At 42.0% G+C, this 20,636-nt stretch overlaps 1 protein-coding gene and 1 pseudogene across 5 annotated transcripts in view; one reads left to right on the forward strand and one right to left on the reverse strand.

The window, feature by feature from the left end:
• ABL2 (ABL proto-oncogene 2, non-receptor tyrosine kinase) overlaps positions 1-20,636 on the forward strand; it is a 130,264-nt gene that overhangs the window by 885 nt on the left and 108,743 nt on the right. The window lies entirely within an intron of this gene.
• LOC109026950 (UDP-GalNAc:beta-1,3-N-acetylgalactosaminyltransferase 1-like) lies at positions 6,881-7,353 on the reverse strand (annotated as a pseudogene).

Below are 20,636 nucleotides of genomic sequence, written 5' to 3' on the forward strand. Positions count from 1 at the left end.
TGTGCGGCTGCAGAAAGAAAGTGAATGGCAGCTTCAGGAGAGGGAAGGATGAAGGGCAGTATTGGCTCAGTCCCAGAGGTGGGAGCATAAACCCGTCGTTAGCGAAGGGGAAATGGGTTGTATCCTAAGGGATTGGGAAATGGGAACTGAATTTCAGGAGATTGTGGAGTACAAGGTATATGTTTACGTTAGGTGATGAGCAGTGTCAGGATAGTGAACTGTGGACAGTGTCCTGAAATGCTTTTCTGTAGGGAAGATGAAGGTAGCATCATCTTATCACTTTTGACATGCTTTTGTGGTTTGTTTTGTTTTGTATTTCGTTTTTACTAGAAATGAAAGGCTTTGCCAAATCCTCTCTACTATGCTTCAGAGTAGGACACACAATTCTGAGCTTGCTGGCAAGGGCTAGAGGTTGGTGGGCATGGTTAGGACGTCAGTCAGGATATGAACAAGTTTTCCTTTGTAGTGTGTGCGTGTGCCCATATACATACATACATGTATGTATGCTCCCTGTAGTCTGAAACCTATTATTTTGATCTCATTGTCAATGTATTTTTAGAATAGTTGTCTCCAAACTTTTTTTGTCTTGTTTTTTTGTTTTGTTTTTGTTTTTTTTGAGACAGAGTCTCGATTTGGTGCCCAGGATGGAGTGCAATGGCGGGATGTCGGCTCACTGCAATCTCTGCCTCCCGGGTTCAAGTAATTCTCCTGCCTCAGCCTCCCGAGTAGCTGGAACTGCAGGTGTGCACCACCACGCCCGGCTAATTTTTGTATTTTTGGTGGTGGTGGGATTTTGTCATATACTCCTGACATCGGGTAATCCGCCTGCCTTGGCCTCTCAAAGTGCTGGGATTACGGGTGTGAGCCACCACAGTTCCTGGCCCAAACGCTTTTTTTTTTTTTGGAGACGGAGTCTCATTCTGTCGCTCAGGCTGGAGTGCAGTGGCGTGATCTTGGCTCACTGCAACCTCTGCCTCCCAGGTTCAAGCGATTCTCCTGCCTCAGCCTCGGAGTAGCTGGGATTACAGGCGCCCACAACCACACCTGGCTAATTTTTTGTGTTTTTAGTAGGGTGGGGTTTCACTATGTTGGCCAGGCTGGTCTCGAACGCCTGACCTCATGATCCACCCGCCACAGCCTCCCAAAGTGCTGGGATTACAGGCGTGAGCCACTGCGCCTGGCCACATGTCTCCTATTGAAGATGTGCTTGAGTGTCTCTTTCAGGTATATGAACACTTTATGAAGGTGATATATGAGCTAATCTTTATTAAAATCACTTCCTAAAACACAGGATGGAAGAATGGATTAGTAGTTTACAGGGAAGAAATCATCCAAGTAAGCTTCACTTTGTGGGAAGTGTTACTATGCATTAAACTTGGCCTAGTAGGCAATGGTGATCCTCTTGCTTTACTATCTTATTCGGTATGTAAGATTTTCCAAGAAAGAGGAAGTCATGAAGAATGGAATAGGAAGACATTTTGAGGATTTGGATCTATGGAGAGGGAGAACAATTTGGGTAGAAGAAACAACTTGAGCAGGAACATGGGAATAGATATAATTTGTTGATGGGATAGTGAGGAGACAGCTGTCAGGAATGAAGCATCATTATGAGTTGGAAGAAAAAGATCATAGAGCAAAAATTGGAAGAGTCAAGTTCTGGTTCTGGCTCCACCTGCCTGGGTGATTTTAGTCACCATCTTTGGGTTTCTTTATCTGTAAAGTGAGGAGGTTGGACTGGATGATCTCTAAGATACTTTCTGGTTTTAAGATTTTATGATTCTAATTAAGAAGCAGTAGAAAGAAAATTTTGGTAGGCTGGATGGGACTGGGTTATGGAAAATCTGGCAGAGAAGTTTATATCCATTTACCTGATTGGCTAGTCTTTACCTGAAAGACTGGCCTTGAGTGGTGGCAGTGGAAATGGGATGAGTAATTTCAAGGGTCCTTTCATTCATTCAACAAACAAGGGTTTTTTTTTTGAGCACCTGTTATGTACTGGATTGTGGGAATGTTGCTGTGAACATAACAGAGTCCCTGCCCTTTGGAACTTAAAGGACTTTATGATTTGATAGAGGATGAAAGAAGAGAGATCACTTTGGAGTATTTGTTAAGGGCATGAACTCTGGACCCATTTTTCCTGGATTTGAAACCTTGCTTGGCTGCTTATGAGCTTTGTGACCTGGGACAAGTTATTTAACTTTTTGTGCCTTGGACTCTTCATTTGTAAAGTGGTGATAATAATAGTACCTAGTATTAAATGAATAGTGGCTGGGCACATAGTATGAGCTAAATGTGTGTTAGCTGCTGCCATTACTAATACTACTGTTATTATTAAAAATAGGAGTAATTCGGCCAGGTGCGGTGGCTCACGCCTGTAATCCCAGCACTGTGGGAGGCCGAGGTGGGCAGATCACGAGGTCAGGAGTTCGAGACCAGCCTGAGCAACATGGTGAAACCTCGTCTGTACTAAAAATAGAAAAATTAGCTGGGCATGGTGGCACGCGCCTGTAGTCCTAGCTACTCAGGAGGCTGAGACAGGAGAATCGCTTGAACCCAGGAGGTGGAGGTTGCAGTGAGCCAAGATCGCGCCACTCCAGCCTGGGTGACAGAGCGAGACTCTGTCTCAAAAAAAAAAAAAAAAATAGGGATAATTCAAAGATGACACCAGGATTTAGAACCTGGCTAACTGGGATGATGAAGATTCTATTGACAAGTTTGGAAGTTAGAAGCTGATTGAAAAAATGGGAATAGGTCAAGTTTATTGCCAAAGACTAGTATGAAAAGAAAGGAATTAGCAAATAATATAGGAAACAAAGGTGCAGTGAGTACTGTTTTTTAGACAGATGGGTTTAAAAACTTTTTTTCTGTACATCATAGTTTCTTTTTTTTTTTTTTTTTTTTGAGGCGGAGTCTCACTCTGTCGCCCAGGCTGGAGTGCAGTGGTGCGATCTCAGCTCACTGCAAGCTCCGCCTCCCGGGTTCACGCCATTCTCCTGCCTCAGCCTCCCGAGCAGCTGGGACTACAGGCGCCTGCCACCACGCCCGGCTAATTTTTTTTTGTATTTTTAGTAGAGACAGGGTTTCACCGTGTTAGCCAAGATGGTCTTGATCTCCTGACCTTATGATCCGCCCTCTTCGGCCTCCCAAAGTGCTGGGATTACAGGCGTGAGCCACCGCGCCCGGCCACGTCATAGTTTCTTAACCTCGGCGGCATTGATATTTTGGGCTGGCTAATTCTGTGTTTTGGGGGGCTGTCCTGTGCATTGTAGGATGTTTAGCAGCATCCCTGGACTCTACCCACTAGATGCCAGTAGCAGCTGCTTTTTGCCCCTTACTTGTTACAAATAAAAATGCCTCCAGACATTGTTAAATCTCTTGGGGGGCAGAATTGCCCCTAGTTGAGGACACCACTTAGAAATGTGATGGATTCTGAATTGAATGAATGAATTAGATTCAAAAGCTTCTCAGTGGATGTATCATTTGACGTTTACATGGTAAATGTAGGTGCTCGAATCTAGTGTACAAATTACTGTCTTGAGTTTGCAGTATTGAGGTATTAGCACATAATTTCATATATGAATGTTAGGTCTGTTAGACTCTTGGGTTTACATGTAGGTTTTAATGTAAGCCAAATAATACATTTAGTTAATCAGTAAAAAGGTACATACGTTATGGAAATGGTTTATCAGAGTCCAGGACTCTTCTTTCTTTAGCTAAAATGGTCATTTTTCATTGTTAATAATATGTGGGTAAGCTGTGATAATAATTTGCCTTTGCCAAAAGTGATTTTTGTGAATGTAATTTAGAAGGAACAAAAATAATAGAGCCATTTTTGGTATGAAAGGAGTGAGTGCTGTGTGACTTTTCTGAGATCTGCTATTTTTTTTGTAAACTCTTTTATTTTATGTTTTATTTTAGAGAAAGGTCTTGCTCTGCCACCCAGGCTGGAGTGCAGTGCTGCGATCATAGATCGCTGCAGCCTTAAACTCCTGGACTCAAGCAATCCTCCTGCCTCAGCCTCCCGAGGAGCTGAGACTACAGGCACACGCCATCACACCTGGGTAATTTTGTGTTTTTTTTTGTTTTTTGTTTTTTGTTTTTTTTTTTGTAGAGACGGAGGTCTCACTATGTTGCTCAGGCTGGTCTCAAACTCCTAGGCTCAGGTGATACTCTGCCTCGGCCTCCCAAAGTGCTGGGATTATAGGCGTGAGCCACTGCCAGAGGCAAGCTCTGCTATTAAACCTTTCTGGTGAGCTGATGTTTCGTGACTAATAATCTAGGGTTGAATACTTACTTGCTGTTGAATATCTCACATACCTTTTAACAGCTGAATGATTTTACTTCAGCTTCCCTCTCTCATTTTCTAAAAATTCTATTAAAAATTAACTTTAGGCTGGGCGTGGTGGCTCACACCTATAATCCCAGCACTTTGGGAGGCCGATGTGGGCGGATCACCTGAGGTCAGGAGTTCGAGATCAGCCTGGCCAACATTGTGAAACCCCGTCTCTACTAAAAAAATACAAAAATTAGCCAAGTGTGATGGCGGGCACCTATAGTCCCAGCTACTCAGGAGGCTGAGGCAGGAGAGTCCCCTGAACCCAGGAGGCGGAGTTTGCAGTGAGCCGAGATTGCGCACCTGCACTCCAGCCTGGGCGACAGAGCAAGACTCCCTCTCCAAAAAAACCAACAAACAAAAACCCTTACATTATGAAGTTTGGAATAACAAAAATTTTTCCTTAAATCAAACTCATTATTTTAAGTGATCTGATTTATTTATTTATTTTTTATTTTGGATCTGTAGTTTTTTTTTTTTTTTTTTTTTTTTTTTTTTTTTTTTGTAGTGAGTAGGGTCTCACTCTGTTGCCCAAGCTGGAGTGCATTGGCGAGATCATGGCTCACTGCAGCCTTGACCTCCCAGACTCAAGTGATCCTCTCACCTCTTAGCCTCCTGAATACCTGGGACTATAGGTGCCCGCCACCATGCCTTTCTATTTTTTTTTTTGTAGAGGCAGAGTTTTGCCATGTTTCCCATGGTGGTTTTGAACTCCTGGGCTCAAGTGATCTGCCTGCCTTGCCCTCCCAAAGTCCTGGGATTACAGGTGTGAGCCACCGCACCCGGCCAGTAGTTCATGTTTTAATCTTTGTGGAATGAAGGCTGTCGGCACCCCAGGTTGAAAACGATACTATGGAAAGGACAGGAAGGCTGTTGCGAGGGAATTTTAATTATGGTGACTTAATATAAGAACTAAACTTCATTTTTTATTTTTATTTATTTTTCTTTTTTTCTTGAGTGCCAATCCTGCAGACTAAACTTTTTTAAAAAAAATCAGCTGTTAGATTTTTATTAATCTCCAAATCTGTGTAAGTTATAGATGTGTAGTTGGGGTCCATATTTTTAGCAAAGTAATAAGTTGTGGTACAGATTCTGTTCTCATAGCCCACTTGGCAGTAAAATTCCAAGTAAAGTGATGAAGTCTGAAGTTTCTCTGTAAGGGTCTTCAGCCTGCTTTATTCAATAGTTTATTTATTTACTTAGGTGGTTTTTTTTTTTTTTTTTGAGACAGGGTCTTGCTCTGTTGCCTAGGCTGGAGTGCTGTGGCATGATGATAGCTCACTGCAGCCTCAAACTCCTGGCTGAAGCCATTCCTGACTCAGCCTTCTGGGTAGCTGGGACTATAGGTGCGTGCTACCATGCCTGGCTAATTTTTAAATTTTTCTGTAGAGATGGGGTCTTGCTGTACTGGGCCAGGCTGGTCTTGAATTCCTAGGCTCAAGTGATTCTCCCACCTTGGTCTCCCAAAGTGCTGGGATTACAGACATGAGGCCCTGCATCTGGACTGTTTTTTTTTTTTTTTTTTTTTTTTGAGAGGGAGCCTCGCTCTGTCTCCCAGCCTGGAGTGCAGTGGCGCGATCTTGGCTCACTGGAACCTCCTCCTCCTGGGTTCAAGCAATTCACCTGCCTCAGCCTCCCGAGTAGCTGGGATTACAGGCGGCTGCCACCACACCCGGCTAATTTTTGTATTTTAGTAGAGATGGGGTTTCACCATGTTGGTCACGCTTGTCTCGAACTCCTGGCCTCAAATGATCCGCCCACCTCAGCCTCTCAAAGTGTTAGGATTACAGGCGTGAGCCACTGTGCCCAGCCTGTTTTTTTTTTGTTGTTGTTGTTATTTTAAAGGTATTTTAAAGATATTCTTCTGAATACCATCTTTAAAGGATCTGACATGATTTTTGTCAAAATAAATCATAAGGTGTAACCAGTTTGTGGGTTCTTCGTGAGTTTCAGGCCAGGTGCGGTGGCTCACGCTGGTAATCCCAGTACTTTGGGAGGCCGAGGCGGGTGGATGACGAGATCAGGAGATCGAGACCATCCTGGCCAACATGGTGAAACCGTGTCTCTGCTAAAAATACAAAAATTAGTTGGGCATGGTGGCGGGCACCTATAATCCCACCTATTCAAGAGGCTGAGGCAGGAGAATCGCTTGATCCTGGGAGGCAGAGGTTGCAGTGAGCCAAGATCGTGCTACTGCACTCCACCCTGGGCAACAAGAGCAAAACCCTGTCTCAAAAAAAAAATTAGCCAGGCATGGTGGCGGGCACCTGTAATCCCAGCTACTCAAGAGGCTGAGGCTGGAGAATCACTTGAACCTAGGAGGCGGAGGTTGCAGTGAGCTGAGATCACGCCACTGCACTCCAGCCTGAGGGACAGGGCGAAGACTCTGTCTCAAAAGAAAAAAAAGTTAAGTGTAAGCCAGTACACTGACCTCTCCATGAACTTTTCACAGTAGGAACTTTAACACTTTCTGCAGAGTATCCTGTTCTTCTAGGCTTTTCATAGAATGTGAAGTTAATGGCATGTGATGTTCCTTAGCATAATCTGCTAAAAAGTGATCATCTCCTTGGAAGAAAAGCCGTGGGCTGCAATCACACATCCAAATTGACAGACATCTGAATGGATTCTATATAGAAAGAAAAGATTCGTGTCTTCTGGAATATGAATGTCCACTTTTAATAAATTCAAACAGATCCTGACATAAACATCATGGGTTTTACGTGACCCATCGTTTCATGCATCCTTGGCACCAAATCTTTGGGCATTGTATAACCCAACCCACTGCAGTAGGGAGGAAACACCTTGAAAGGACACTCCTGGTATGAAATACTTTTTTTTTTTAGGTAAAATCCTCTATGGGAATAATTATCAGTTAGGGGATAACCTGTGAAAAACTTCTCTGAGTGGTTTAAGTTTAAAAGATACTACACTAAATTGCCAGTATTGATGAACACATAAGTGTCTGTCGTCATGATGTAGTTGGCAATGGGGCAAAACTCAGTTACCCACCTGAATGCCATAATAGGTTGTTTTTGTTGTTTGTTTGAGACGGAGTCTTGCTCTGTCACCCAGGCTGGAGTGCAGTGGTGCGATCTCGGCTCACTGCAGCCTCCACCTCCTGGGCTCAAGCAATTCTTGTGCCTCAGCCTCCCAAGTAGCTGGGATTACAGGCACACGTCACCATGCCTGGCTAATTTTTGTATTTTCAGTACAAATGGGTTTTCACCATATTGGCCTGGCTGGTCTCAAACTCCTGGCCTCAAGTAATTCACCTGTCTTGACCTCCCAACGTGCTGGGACTACAGATGTGAGCCACTGTGCCTGGCCAGTTTTCAAGGTCAGGTTTTTGTATGTGTCTAAAAAATCTCGTTGGATTACATCACCATAAAGACGATGTTAATCGTCCGAGGACAGTGCTAACAGTTTGTCTTCTCTTTTAGCCCGTTGGCCTACTAAGAAAAATGTGAGAACCTCATATCCCCATCAAGACTTTTTTCACCCCAAGTAACTCTAATGGCCTGTCTGGCTTTCACATCTGAGGGGTGGGAGGTCACTAGGATAACCAGAATTGGATTTTGATCAGAGCAGTTTGAATGTTCTCAAGGTGTGAAGTGAAAGCCTCATCTGTAAATTGGCTCATACTTGTAAAAGTACATCCAGTCTACATATTCTGTCACATTGTAGTGGGGAAGGCTGAGAGGTACCACATCAGGAGGAGAGTCAGGAGTGGCAGCAGCAGGAGACCCCATGTGAGAGAACTCAGTGGGAAGGGCAGTCTGGAGAGCGAGGGCCATCCACAGCAGCTCGGAAGCTTGCGAACTGCAAGTTCTTGATTTCTTCTGAGTGAAAAGACCTTCAGTTTCACCAGTTGAACATTCAGCAGTACGTAGCTGTCAGAAATAATGCTACTAAAAACCAAACTTTCAGACTGGCTTAAAATCCTGCCATATACTGCTTATAAAACACTTACCTGTAGAATTTCAGCAGAGATTAAAGCACTAGCTGAAGTTTGTTTTCTGTATTCCATGCTTTAGTCAAAACACTCAAGATTTGCTGTGAACTACTCCATAAACAGAAAAAAAGACATGGTTTGGTAATTTCTTCCTTGGTAGATTTTCCTGACAAAGCGACCATCGCCTAAACAAGGCACTCTCCTGTGCGGCACATACCCAGCTCACAAGTGGCAGGCAGCTGGTGCTCAACCTGCTTTAAACAGAAAACAAAAACCAAACAAGAAAAACCAGCATCTCCCCACCATTGTATGTTTTTATTCCTCTTTACTTCAGTCTCTTTCAAAATAGGGAATGATAATATTTGTGTAGTTTTTAGAGCTTTTGAAGAAGACCTTTTATGTCTTTCATCTCATTTGACCTTTACAACTACTCTGAAATAGGTGAAGCAGGTATTAATCTTCCCATTTTGTAGATGAAGAGTTTAGAAAATTAAGTGACTTCTTGAGGTTTCATAGCTGTTAAATGATAGAGCTGGGACTGATAGTTTTGTCTCCAAGTCTTGCCATAATGTGGAGATTTAGAGAATGTGGGTTTTAAAATCAGTTATAATTGGATATAAATCCTGCTTTGTGTCTGACATTGGTACATGGTTTATCCCTCACAACAGGTTGTTGAAATAATTAAATGATAAAATTGTACGAGACTCTTAAGTGCCAGGCACTGTGGTGCTCAATAAATATCAGTTTTATTGTCATTATTTTCTTCAAGATGATTGTGAAGATTATATGAGTTGTATGTGAAAATGTTTTGTAAACCTAAGCACTGCTATTGTTATCATTGTGATGGCATGCCAAAGTGTAGAATTGCCTTAGCATTTATATTTATTACTTCATTTTCTCTTCTTATTAAGCTACTCTTATTAGAGGACTTTCAGAAAGCAGTAAAAGGTAAGGGAATTTTGGGGATCTGAAATCACAGGAGAATCTGAAATCACTTTAGGTCTACCTTCCTTGTAAGGTAAGTGATATCCTCTCTAGACCATTTGTCTTTGTCTTAGGGACTGGGTATCAGTATATGTAGTGCCTGGTTCTTGTAGACATCTTTTTCTTCCATCAAAGAACTTGAACCAGAAACACTGGCCAATGCAAATTTAAAGTTGATAGAGACTTCATTCTAAGTTGGCCCATTTGTTTGCTGGTTAATAGTTAATGACTTTTTTAAATGACTTTGTTGTAACCTTCTTCATCTGACATCCTTTAAGACCTTTTTTTTTCTTCTTCTTCTCTGTGTTATTTTTACCTCTGGATGTAAAGTTTCTTCTTAAAGGCTTGTTTAGGCCAGGCATGGTAGCTCACGTCTGTAATCCCAGCACTTTGGGAGGCCGAAGCAGGTGGATTGCTTTAAGCTCAGGAGTTCAAGACCAGCCTGGGCAACGTGGCGAAACCCTGTCACTACAAAAAATAGAAAACCTAGCCAGGCATGCTAGTGCACACCTGTAGTCCCAGCTACTGGGGAGGCTAAGGTGAGAGGATCACTTGAGGCCAGGAGGTTGAGGCTGCAGTGAGCCATAATCACGTCACTGCACTCCATTCTGGGCGACAGAATGAGACCCTGTCTCAAAAAGAAAAAAAGCTTGTTTAGTGTGATTATCTTCTTGAAGTTGTGAGTCAGATGGGCTTTTTCTTAATGTGGCACTGCACATACAGAGATTTCAAAATACTTAAAAACCTTTTCAATGTTAGCAGATGTCTTCTGGACTAGGTAAATATGTAGCTACTTCAAATCATATAGAACAGTTCTGAAACTTGAGCGTGGAGAGCTTGTTAAAGCAGATTGCTAGGTCCCACCTCCAGGGTTTCTGATTTAGGGCTGAGGAGGAGCTCAAGAATTTGCATTTCTGGCAAATTTTCAGGTGTTACAGGTGCTGCTGGTTGGGGACCATGCTTTGAGAATCCCCTGCTCATGTGAGATTAAGAAGAGTACTTGGCCTGGTGTGGTGGCTCACGCCTGTAATCCTAGCACTTTGGGAGGCCAAGGCAGGTGGATCACAGGGTCAGGAGATCAAGACCATCCTCCTGGCCTACATGGTGAAACCCCATCTCTACTAAAGATACAAAAATTAGCTGGGCGTGGTGGCGTACGCCTGTAGTCCCAGCTACTCGGGAGGCTGAGGCAGGAGAATTGCTTGAACCAGGGAGGCAGAGGCTGCAGTGAGCCGAGATCATACCACCGCACTCCAGCCTGGGCGACAGAGTGAGACTGTCTCAAAAAAAGAAAAGAAAAGAGTACTTTATCAGAGGTGATTGAATGACTGTCAGAAAACAGGATGTAATGTACTAACTCTCTTCAAAACTAGTTCAGAAATTCATTTGTTCCTAGCCTATTAGTGTCCACATGCAAGTCACCACAGTCTTATACCATTTTTTTGGTGGTTTATCTCTAAAAGTTCGTACATTAGAGGTCTCTTGAGAGACACATTTTTGAAAAAATCTGGAGTTATCAGGGAAAGGGGAAGTAGGAAACAGTTCTGCTGACTCATTCTTGAGCAGATTGGGCTTCAGTTCCTGGAAGAATTGGGTAATGAAATAATTGCCATTTATTGAGGGCTGTGTGCCAGGCATGTTCTAAGTACTCAATATCTGTTTTTTCTTTTAAAACTCATAAAACCCTCGTTGCTCAAATTAAAAAATATTAGAGACCAAAGAAGATGGGATGTCTATTTGTGATTCTATAGTTTTGGTATATGCTGGTGCCTAGTTACCTTTTAGAATATGTGTGTATGTAGTTATACATATGTATGTATATATATAATACAAAGATTTTTAGGTATTTTTTTACCCCATCTGTCTTGACCAGTGATGAGGTTTTCAGACTGGTAGGCCAGGGTTAGATTTGTATAGTATGTGGCTATGGATTGAGTCTTAGATATATATGATGGTCTAATGAAGGAGAGGTGGGAACTCACCATACCATTTGGAATCTCATGGTAATGTTGAACTCCTGTCTTAATCTTTAGGCTTAGTGTTACTAATATTTCTTTTTTTTTTTTTTTTTTGAGGTGGAGTCTTGCTCTGTTGCCCAGGCTGGAGTGCAATGGCACGATCCAGGCTCACTGCAACCTCCACCCACCGGGTTCAAGCGGTTCTCCTGCCTCAGCCTCCCGAGTAGCTGGGACCACAGGTGCATGCCATCACACTCAGCTAATTTTTGTGTTTTTAGTAGAGATGGGGTTTCACCATGTTGGCCAGGCTAGTCTCGAACTCCTGACCTCAGGTAACTCATCCACCTTGGCCTCCCAAAGTGCTGGGATTACAGGTGTGAGCCACCACACCTGACTGAGCCACAGGCCGAGCGGCTCTTTTTTTTTGAGATGGAGTCTGGCTCTGTCACCCAGGCTGGAGTGCAATGGTGCCATCTTGGCTCACTGCAACCTCGGCCTCTTGGGTTCAACCTCGGCCTTCTGAGTTCAAGCGATTTTCCTGCTTCAGCCTCCTGTGTAGCTGGGATTACAGGTGCACGCCACCACACCCAGCTAATTTTTGCATTTTTAGTAGAGACAGGGTTTCACCACGTTGGCCAGGCTGGTCTTGAACTCCTGACCTCAAGTAATCCGCCTGCCTTGGCCTCCCAAAGTGTTGGTATTACAGGCATGAACCCCCACGCCTGGCCTCCAATCATCTTGTATTAGAATCTATGTAACTGGCCGGGCGGGGTGGCTCATGCCTGCAATCCCAGCACTATGGGAGGCCAAGGCAGGCAGATCATGAGGTCAGGACTTCAAGACCAGCCTGGCCAATGTGGTGAAACCTCACCTCTACTAAAAATACAAAAATTAGCCGGGCATGGTGGCGCGCGCCTGTAGTTGCAGCTACTCGGGAGGCTGAGGCAGAAGAATCGCTTGAACCCGGGAGGTGGAGGTTGCAGGCCCAGATCACGCCACTGCAGTCCAGCCAAAAAAAAAAAAAAAAAAAAAAAAGAATCTGTGTAACCACATGATATATTTAGCTTATTATTGCAATATGCAACTTATAAAGACCTTTTCCCCCAGGTGATAATGGCAGGAGAATTTTAAAAAAATTTTAGCTTAACACTCCAGAGCATTTTCTATTTTTTTATTCATTTATTCTATACTAATTGCCTATGTTGATGGCTCTGAGAGAATTTTTAGACACAATTTAGACAGAACTGCTATCCAAAAGAATGTTGCTGATCAAATAGATGTTGATGAACATCCTTACGAAACAACTAAAAAGAGATTTGTGTGTCTGTGTTTGTGAGGATATTTTGTACAAAAACTCTTGGTTGCCTTTTTGGATTGAGTGCATAATTTCAGTATGTAAATTTGTTGTCATTATACTAATTAGAACATTTTCTCAGTATTTTCAAATGAAATTCACTCAAATAAATTCATGGATAAATACACGTTAAATATATTACTCTCCAAAGTTTAAACTTAGTTGCTTAAAAATATGAAAACAACACTTAGCTTTTTTCCCACTTGCTGGTTGCTGTAAATGTGCTGATTCTGCCGTGGTAGAACTGCCGGCTTCTCTATAGTGAACTCTGCCAGTATTTGCTTTTGATCCAGCAGAATGCTAAAGCTGGGCAGGCCCAGGCCATTTGTATTCTCGGGTTTGCTTTCTAGGGAGAAGAAGTGTTCAAAAACCTTTCACTTCATGTGGACAAGGTCAAAAAAATATTCTGGAGCTTAGTATAATACATAATATGTACACATGTAATTTTGTTAACATGTTTCTCTCTGTGTGCTAATTCGAGCAAATTAAAAAAACAATACTGAGTTAGGACTGAAGATTACCACTTAGCATTTTGTTTCTAGGTAATTGCTAAGAAAACATTAAAAAAAACTGACAATACTAACAAGTACAATTTGTATCACTCATCTGTTCCTTATAGGAAAGAAAGGTTGATACCTGAAGGTTTTTGTTACAGTAGCTTTCTTTTACTCATTTTGAAATTGGCACTTTTCTTTTCTTTTTTTTTTTTTGAGGCAGAGTCTGGCTCTGTTGCCCAGGCTGGAGTGCAGTGGCATGATCTCAGCTCACTACAACCTCTGCCTCCTGAGTAGCTGGGATTACAGGCATGCGCCACCACGCCCAGCTGATTTTTGTATTTTTAGTAGAGAAAGGGTTGTTAGCCAGGCTGGTTTTGAACTCCAGGCCTCAAGTGATCCACCCACCTTCGCCTCCCAAAGTGCTGGGATTACAGGCGTGAGCCACAGTGCCTGGCCATGCATTTTTCAGTTGCATAAAAATATACAAAGGTATCTCAAAGTTAAAAAAATAATAATTCAGAAGCATATAGACTAGACATGAAAGTCCCCTTTGACATTCTTGGCCCAGTACATATTCCCTTATTAGAAGAAACTACTGTTTGTGGTTCGATAGGTGTTTCCCACACCCAGCCATTTCAGAACTTTCTGTGTATTTACATATATATGAGTATATATATTAACACTTCTCTTGCCGTTTCATAAATGGCATTATACTGTATGAATTTTCTCCCCAATTTTTTTTTTTTGAAGACTGAGTCTTATTCTGTTGCCTAGGCTGGAGTGCAGTGGTATGATCTCGGCTCATTGCAACCTCCACCTCCTGGGTTCAAGCGATTCTCCTGCCTCAGCCTCCCTAGTAGCTGGGACTACAGGCGCCCGCCACCACACCCAGCTAATTTTTGTATTTTTAGTAGAGAAGGAGTTTCACCATGTTAGCCAGGCTGGTCTCAAACTCCTGACCTCAGGCAATCTGTCCGCCTTGGCCTCCCCAAGTGCTGGGATTACAGGCATGAGCTACTGTGCCCGACCCACAATTTTTGTGTGTGTGTTTATTTATCTGGAAGGTCTTTCTATTCCAGTATTTGTAGATTTCTCATCCTTTTTGATAGCTTTATAGTGTCCCATGCTTTAGCCATATATTTAACCACTTTCTTATTGATGAATACTTGTTTATAAGATTATTAAATCTTCTCCATCTTTCCTGTGTTTTTTCTTTACGTTTGTAATTTGAATCCATCCGAAGGGTATATATATTTGAGCTTGGAACAAACTTAATGTTTTTCCATTGTATTAATTTGTGAATAGTCCATCAATTCTCCACTGATTTGAAGAGCCATATTTATCATATATTCTCATATATATATATATATATAGGTCATTTTAAAACTGTTGTTCCGTTGATCTTTGTCTCCTCCTGCACATTGTTAATATACTATTTTAATTATTGTAAGCTTATATAGTGTGTATGTATACGTGGTTAGCTCCCCAATCATTATGTTATTCTTAAAATTTTATTTAGATGTTGCATCTTATATCTTCCAAAGATCTTTAGGATTATGTTGTTAAGATTTAGGAGATTTTGATGGTCATATCAAATTATAGGTTAATTTGGGGGTGAATTGATGTTGCATTATTGTGTTCTTATGGCCAAGAACATGACATCCCTTTGCCAGTCCAGGCAGATCTTTTTTTGCCCCTCAGTAAAATATTTTTCATTTTCTTCATCTTGTTTTTGGACATTACTTGGTAGGTTTATTAGTGGGCATTTTATGATTTTTGTTGTTAAGTATAATCTTTCCTAATTGCTTATTGCTAATGTATAGGAAGCCTTAATTTTATGTGTCCATCTTGAGTCTAGGTTTGGTTGCCTTACTTGTATTGCATCTAATAATTTTGTACTGATATTTTTATTTTCTTAAAACTGATACTTCCAGAGAATTTTTTTGTTTTGTTTTAAGAGATAGGGTCTTACTCTGTCACCCAGGTTGGAGTGCAGTAGTAGCATGATCATAGCTCACTGCAGCCTCCTGGGCTCAAACAATCCTCCTGCCTATAGCATCCCAACGTACTGGGATTACAGGTGTGAGCCACCACGCCTGGACTCTTTTAGTTATTTTTACCACAGTAATACATGCAGGCAATTTTAGAAGTCAAAGAATATGACAAGATTTAAAATGGAAAAAAAATTAGCAGCACCCATCCATTTCCTCCCTATATTGGTACTGTCAAGGATGGCAGCTAGTAGCCACTGTGGCTCTTGAGCACTTGAAATGTCCTTTGTCCTAACTGAGAAGTATTGGCCAGGAGTGGTGGCTTACGCCTGTAATCCTAGCAGTTTGGAAGGCTGAGGTGGGAGGATAACCTGAGCGCAGGAGGTTGAGACCAGCCTGGGCAATATAGTGAGACCCTTTCTGTATTTAAAAATAAATAGGCTGGGCACGGTGGCTCATGCCTGTAATCCCAGCTCTCAGGGAGGCAGAGGCGGGAGGATAGCTTGAGCCCAGGAGTTTGAGACCTGCCTTGGGCAATATAGCGAGACCCTGTTCTCCATGAAAAGGAAGAAAAAAAAGACAAAAAAAAAAAGCGTAAAAATAAATAAATAAATACAAATAAGCTAATTGAGAAGTACTGTAATAAAATACACATTGTGTTTCAAAACTCAGTATGGAAAAAATGAATATAAAGTACTGCATTAATTTTTTTATATTGATTACATGTTTTAAATAATATTTTAGATAGACTAATATATATATAAATTAATTTTTTGAATTTAAATTTTTGATGTAGTCACTAGAAAGGGTAAAATGGCATTTGTAGCTTGCATTATATTTCTTTTCTTTTTTTTTTTTTTTGAGACGGAGTTTCACCCCTGTTGCTCAGGCTGGATTGCAATGGTGTGATCTTGGCTCACTGCAACCTCCACCTCCCAGGTTCAAGCGATTCTCCTGCCTCAGCCTCCCAAGTAGCTGAGATTACAGGCATGTGCCACCACGCCTGGCTAATTTTGTATTTTTAGTAGAGACAGGGTTTCTCCATGTTGGTCAGGCTGGTCTTGAGCTCCAGATCTCAGGTGGTCCTCTTGCCTCGGCCTCCCAAAGTGCTGGGATTATAGGCATGAGCCACCACGCCCAGCCAGCTTGCATTGTATTTCTTTCTTTTTTTTTTGAGATGGAGTTTTGTCCTTGTTGCTCAGGCTGGAGTGCAATGGCACGATCTTGGCTCACCACAACCTCTGCCTCCCGAGTTCAAGCAATTCTCCTGCCTCAGTCTCCCGCGTAGCTGGGATTACAGGCATATGCCACCATGCCTGGCTAATTTTGTTATTTGTAGTAGAGACAGGGTTTCTCCATGTTGGTCAGGCTGGTCTCGAACTCCCGACCTCAGGTGATCCACCTGCCTTGGCCTCCCAAAGTGCTGTGATTACAGGCGTGAGCCACCATGCCCTGCCCAGCTTGCATTATATTTCTAATGGACATTGCTGCTTTAGATGGTAAGCCCTGTGAGAACAGGAACTTGGTCTTGTTCACCCTTGTAGTCCCTGTACCTTTAATGGTGCCAGGCACTCAGTAGTATTTAAATGATTGATATATTCAGCAAGTAGGATGATGTGGTTTGGCTCTGTGTCCCCACCCAAATCTCACCTTGAATTGTAATAATCCCCACATGTCAAGGGTAGAACCAGGTGGAGATGATTGAATCATGGAGGCAGTTTCTCCCATGCTGTTCTCCTGATGGTAAGTTCTCACCATGTGTGATAGTTTTGTAAGGGGCTTTCCCCTTCACTTGGCTGTTCTCTCTCCTGCTGCCCTGTGAAGAGGTGCCTTCCACCATGATTTCAAGTTTCCTGAGGCCTCCCCAGCCATGTAGAACTGGGAGTCAGTTAAACCTCTTTCCTTTATAAATTATCCAGTCTCTGGTATTTCTTCACAGTAGCGTGAGAATGGACAAATACATAAGGAGAGAGTATTTTCCTCATTGTACACTCAGAGATATTGTATCTGGCATGTTACAGTGCAGATTTTATTCCACGGAGGTGCTTTGAACTAATCTGAGTTTTCTTTGCAGTTATTGATTGGTAAACAGTTATTTAAAAATTTTTTTTTTTTTTTTTTTTCGAGAAGGAGTCTTGCTCTGTCACCCAGGCTGTGGTGTGATCTTGCCTCACTGCAACCTCCATCACCCGGGTTCGCAGTGTTGAACAGGCTGGTCTCGAACTCCTGACCTCAAGTGATCCACTTGCCTCGGCCTTCCAAAATGCTAGGATTACAGGCATGAGCCACAATGCCTGGCCTAAATTTGGTTTTACTCTCCTGTATATGTTTTTCCTTTGATTACTGTATTTTTAGTTTAATTGCACTTATAAAAATTTTATTTTTATTTTTATTTTTTGAGACGGGATCTCACTGTGTTGCTCAGGCTGAAGTGCGGTGGTACAGGCTCACTGCAGCCTTGACCTCCTAGGCTCAAGTGGTTCTCCCGCCTCAGCCCCCTGAATAGCTGGGACTATAGGCACATACCACCCCACCTGGTTAAATTAAAAAAAAATTTTTTTTAGGGATTGCATCTCTTTTGTTGCCCAGGCAGATTTCAGACTCCTGGGCTCAAAGCAGTTCTCCCGCCTCAGCCTCCCAAAGTGCTGGGATAACAGATGTGAGCCACCAGGTCCAGCCTAATTGCACTTTTAAGTCTTAGACTGAAAACTTTATGAAATCCTATCTTTATCACTATATGTCTTGTTTTCTGTTTTATTTTGTTCTTTCATTGACCCTGATATTTGGAAAAATTCTAATGCTTTTATAAGTTCTTTGATCTAATTGTTTCAAGTCTTCTGTTTCCTGAAATTATTAACTATCTTTAAAGAGAAAAGTCATCTTGGCTATATGCTGTGGTTGTCAAGGTGGCGTCAGCTCTGAGCAAATATTTTTCCAAGCTTGCAAGCTTGAGTATTCTCAAGTCTGAGGTCATGCTCATCTATTTATATTTAAATATTTATTCTTTCTTCCTGGCAGTATATGAAATATTTTTATTTTTATTTATTATTTATTTATTTTTTTTGAGACAGAGTCTTGCTCTGTCGCCCAGGCTGGAGTGCAGTGGTGCAATCTCGGCTTACTGCAACCTCCACCTCTCAAGTTCAAGCAATTCTCCTGCCTCAGCCTCCTGAGTAGCTGGGACTACAGGCGCCTGCCACTACGCCCAGCTCATTTTTTTTGTATTTTGTTGTAGAGGTGAGGTTTCACTGTGTTAGCCAGGATGGTCTCGATCTGCTGACCTCGTGATGCGCCCACCTCGGCCTCTCAAAGTGCTGGGATTATAGGCGTGAGCCACCACGCCTGGCGAAATATTTTTATTTTTATCCTTTAAAAATTTTTATCTTAAAGCTTTTTTTTCTTCTTTTTTTTTGTGAGTTAGAGTCTTGCTCTATCACTGCTGGAGTGCAAGTGGCATGATCTCAGTTCACTGCAACGTCCACCTCCCATGTTCAGGCGATTCTCGCCTCAGCCTATCATGTAGCTAGGATTACAGGTGTGCACCACCACGCCCAGCTAATTTTTGTATTTTTGGTAGAGGTGGGGTTTCACTGTGTTAGCCAGGATGGTCTCAAATTCCTTACCTCAGGTGATCCGCCCACTTTAGCCTCTCAAAGTGCTGGGATTATAGGCGTGAGCCACCGCACCTGGCCGGTGTTGCTTTTTAAAATCATTTTTTTTCTCATTTAAAGTATTTGCTTTTAACATATTTCTGTCCTGGTACAGTGGCTCATGCCTGTAGTCATAGCACTTGAGGAGGCTGAGGGGGAAGATTGCTTGAGGCAGGAGTTTGAGACCACCCTGGGCAAAATAGCAAGACCCCTGTCTTTAAAAATAAGATTAAAAGTTAGCTGTGTGCCTGTAGTCCTAGCTACTAGGGAGGCTGAGTTGGGAGGATTGCTTGAGCCCAAGAGTTTGAGGTTACAGTGAGGTGTGATTGTGCCACTGCACTCCAGTCTGGGTGCAGAGTGAGACCCTGTGTCTAAAAACAAAAATAAAAAAACATGTTTCTTATTACTTGAAATCTTTGGTTGCAGTTTAAGAGCTGGCCATTTTGGGTCATTTCTCTGAATCTCCTGCTGGTTTGTTTTTCTTTTTCCTGAGAGTGAGTATTTGTATGAGGGTGTTGGTTGTTTTTAAGATAAAATTTTTGATTTTGGTAGCTAGAGAGACATAGGTATAAAAATTTAGAACTGGAAGAGACTGTAGAAGTCATATATTTTAATATATTTGAATTACAGATGGGTAAATGATACTTGGGTAGTTGAAACAAGTTGATTATGGACCCATAGCTTAGCAGTAGATGTATGGGGAGAAAAAGTAGTTATTTTTTCCTCATCCATTGCTAGGTTCATGGCTGAGACCACTACGGCAAAGGGCAGATTAGTGAGAAGAACATACAAATTTATTTAAGTTTTATGTGACATGGAGCCTTCAGAAATGAAGACCCAAATCAACAGGGAAACTTATGTAATTTTATGGGTTAGGTTTGATGGAGAGTGGACAGCGTGTAGAAGTCTGATGGACAGAGGGAGAATGATCTAATGATAATAACCTGGGGGGAACTTAGCAAGGCTTTTTTGGTCATATTCTTCTCAATGTCCCTGTGTCTTCAGAGATAAGGACATTCCTTTCCTCTGAGTAAAGGGAGGGTACCTCTGGAATGAGGGTCTTATAACCTACTTCAGAGAAGAAGATCAGATAATTCTTCTATGGTCTGCTTCAGAGGAGAAGGGCTGGAGAAGGTCAGAGAGACCTCTTTGCTTCTGCTGTTTCCTCAAATACCAAGGTGCTGTATTTTGGAGTAGTGTGCCCTGAACCCAGTCTTAGAGCACAGAAAGACTAGAATCTAACCCATTTTTCTAGATTTAGTTTCTAGTTATTTTTTGTTAGTGCCTATTTTTTGCTTTTGGTAGTATTATTACATTATTGAGCATTTATGTGCCAACATTTCTGTAAACTTTATCTCATTTAATTCTTAGCTGATAAATGATGAAAACAGTTTTCAGAACAAGGCATATAACTCCAAAAATTACACTCTTAACTGTTGTGCTTTAGTGGTAGAATGGTTTAGGGATTGGGTGCTTGTGTGTCAGACACGTTATCCTACTACTTCATTTAATCCTCAGAGCTGCTCTAAGAGCTGAACATACTCTCTGGCTTTACAGACAAGGACATTTGGCTAAGAGAGATTGTCTTCTGCCTTCAGGCCACACAGCTAGTAGGTTGCAGAGCTTGATTATAAGTTTTGTTTTTTCCTAATTCTCTGCTGCATCTGAGGGGAGATATCCTGCATTGATATTCCAGTCTTCCCAAAGCCTTCATGATAATATGATAAGAGAAAAAATCAAATGTATACATGCAGCCATAAAAAAGAACAAAATCATGTCCTTTGCAGCAACATGGATGCAGCTGAAGGCCATTATCCTAAGTGAATTAATGCAGGAACAGAAAACCAAATACCCTGTGTTCTCACTTATAAGTGGGAGCTGAGCATTGAGTACAAATGGACATAAAGGTGGGAATAA

This window comes from Gorilla gorilla, chromosome 1 (assembly GCF_029281585.2).
Source record: "Gorilla gorilla gorilla isolate KB3781 chromosome 1, NHGRI_mGorGor1-v2.1_pri, whole genome shotgun sequence".
NCBI classification, from domain to species: Eukaryota; Metazoa; Chordata; class Mammalia; order Primates; family Hominidae; genus Gorilla; species Gorilla gorilla.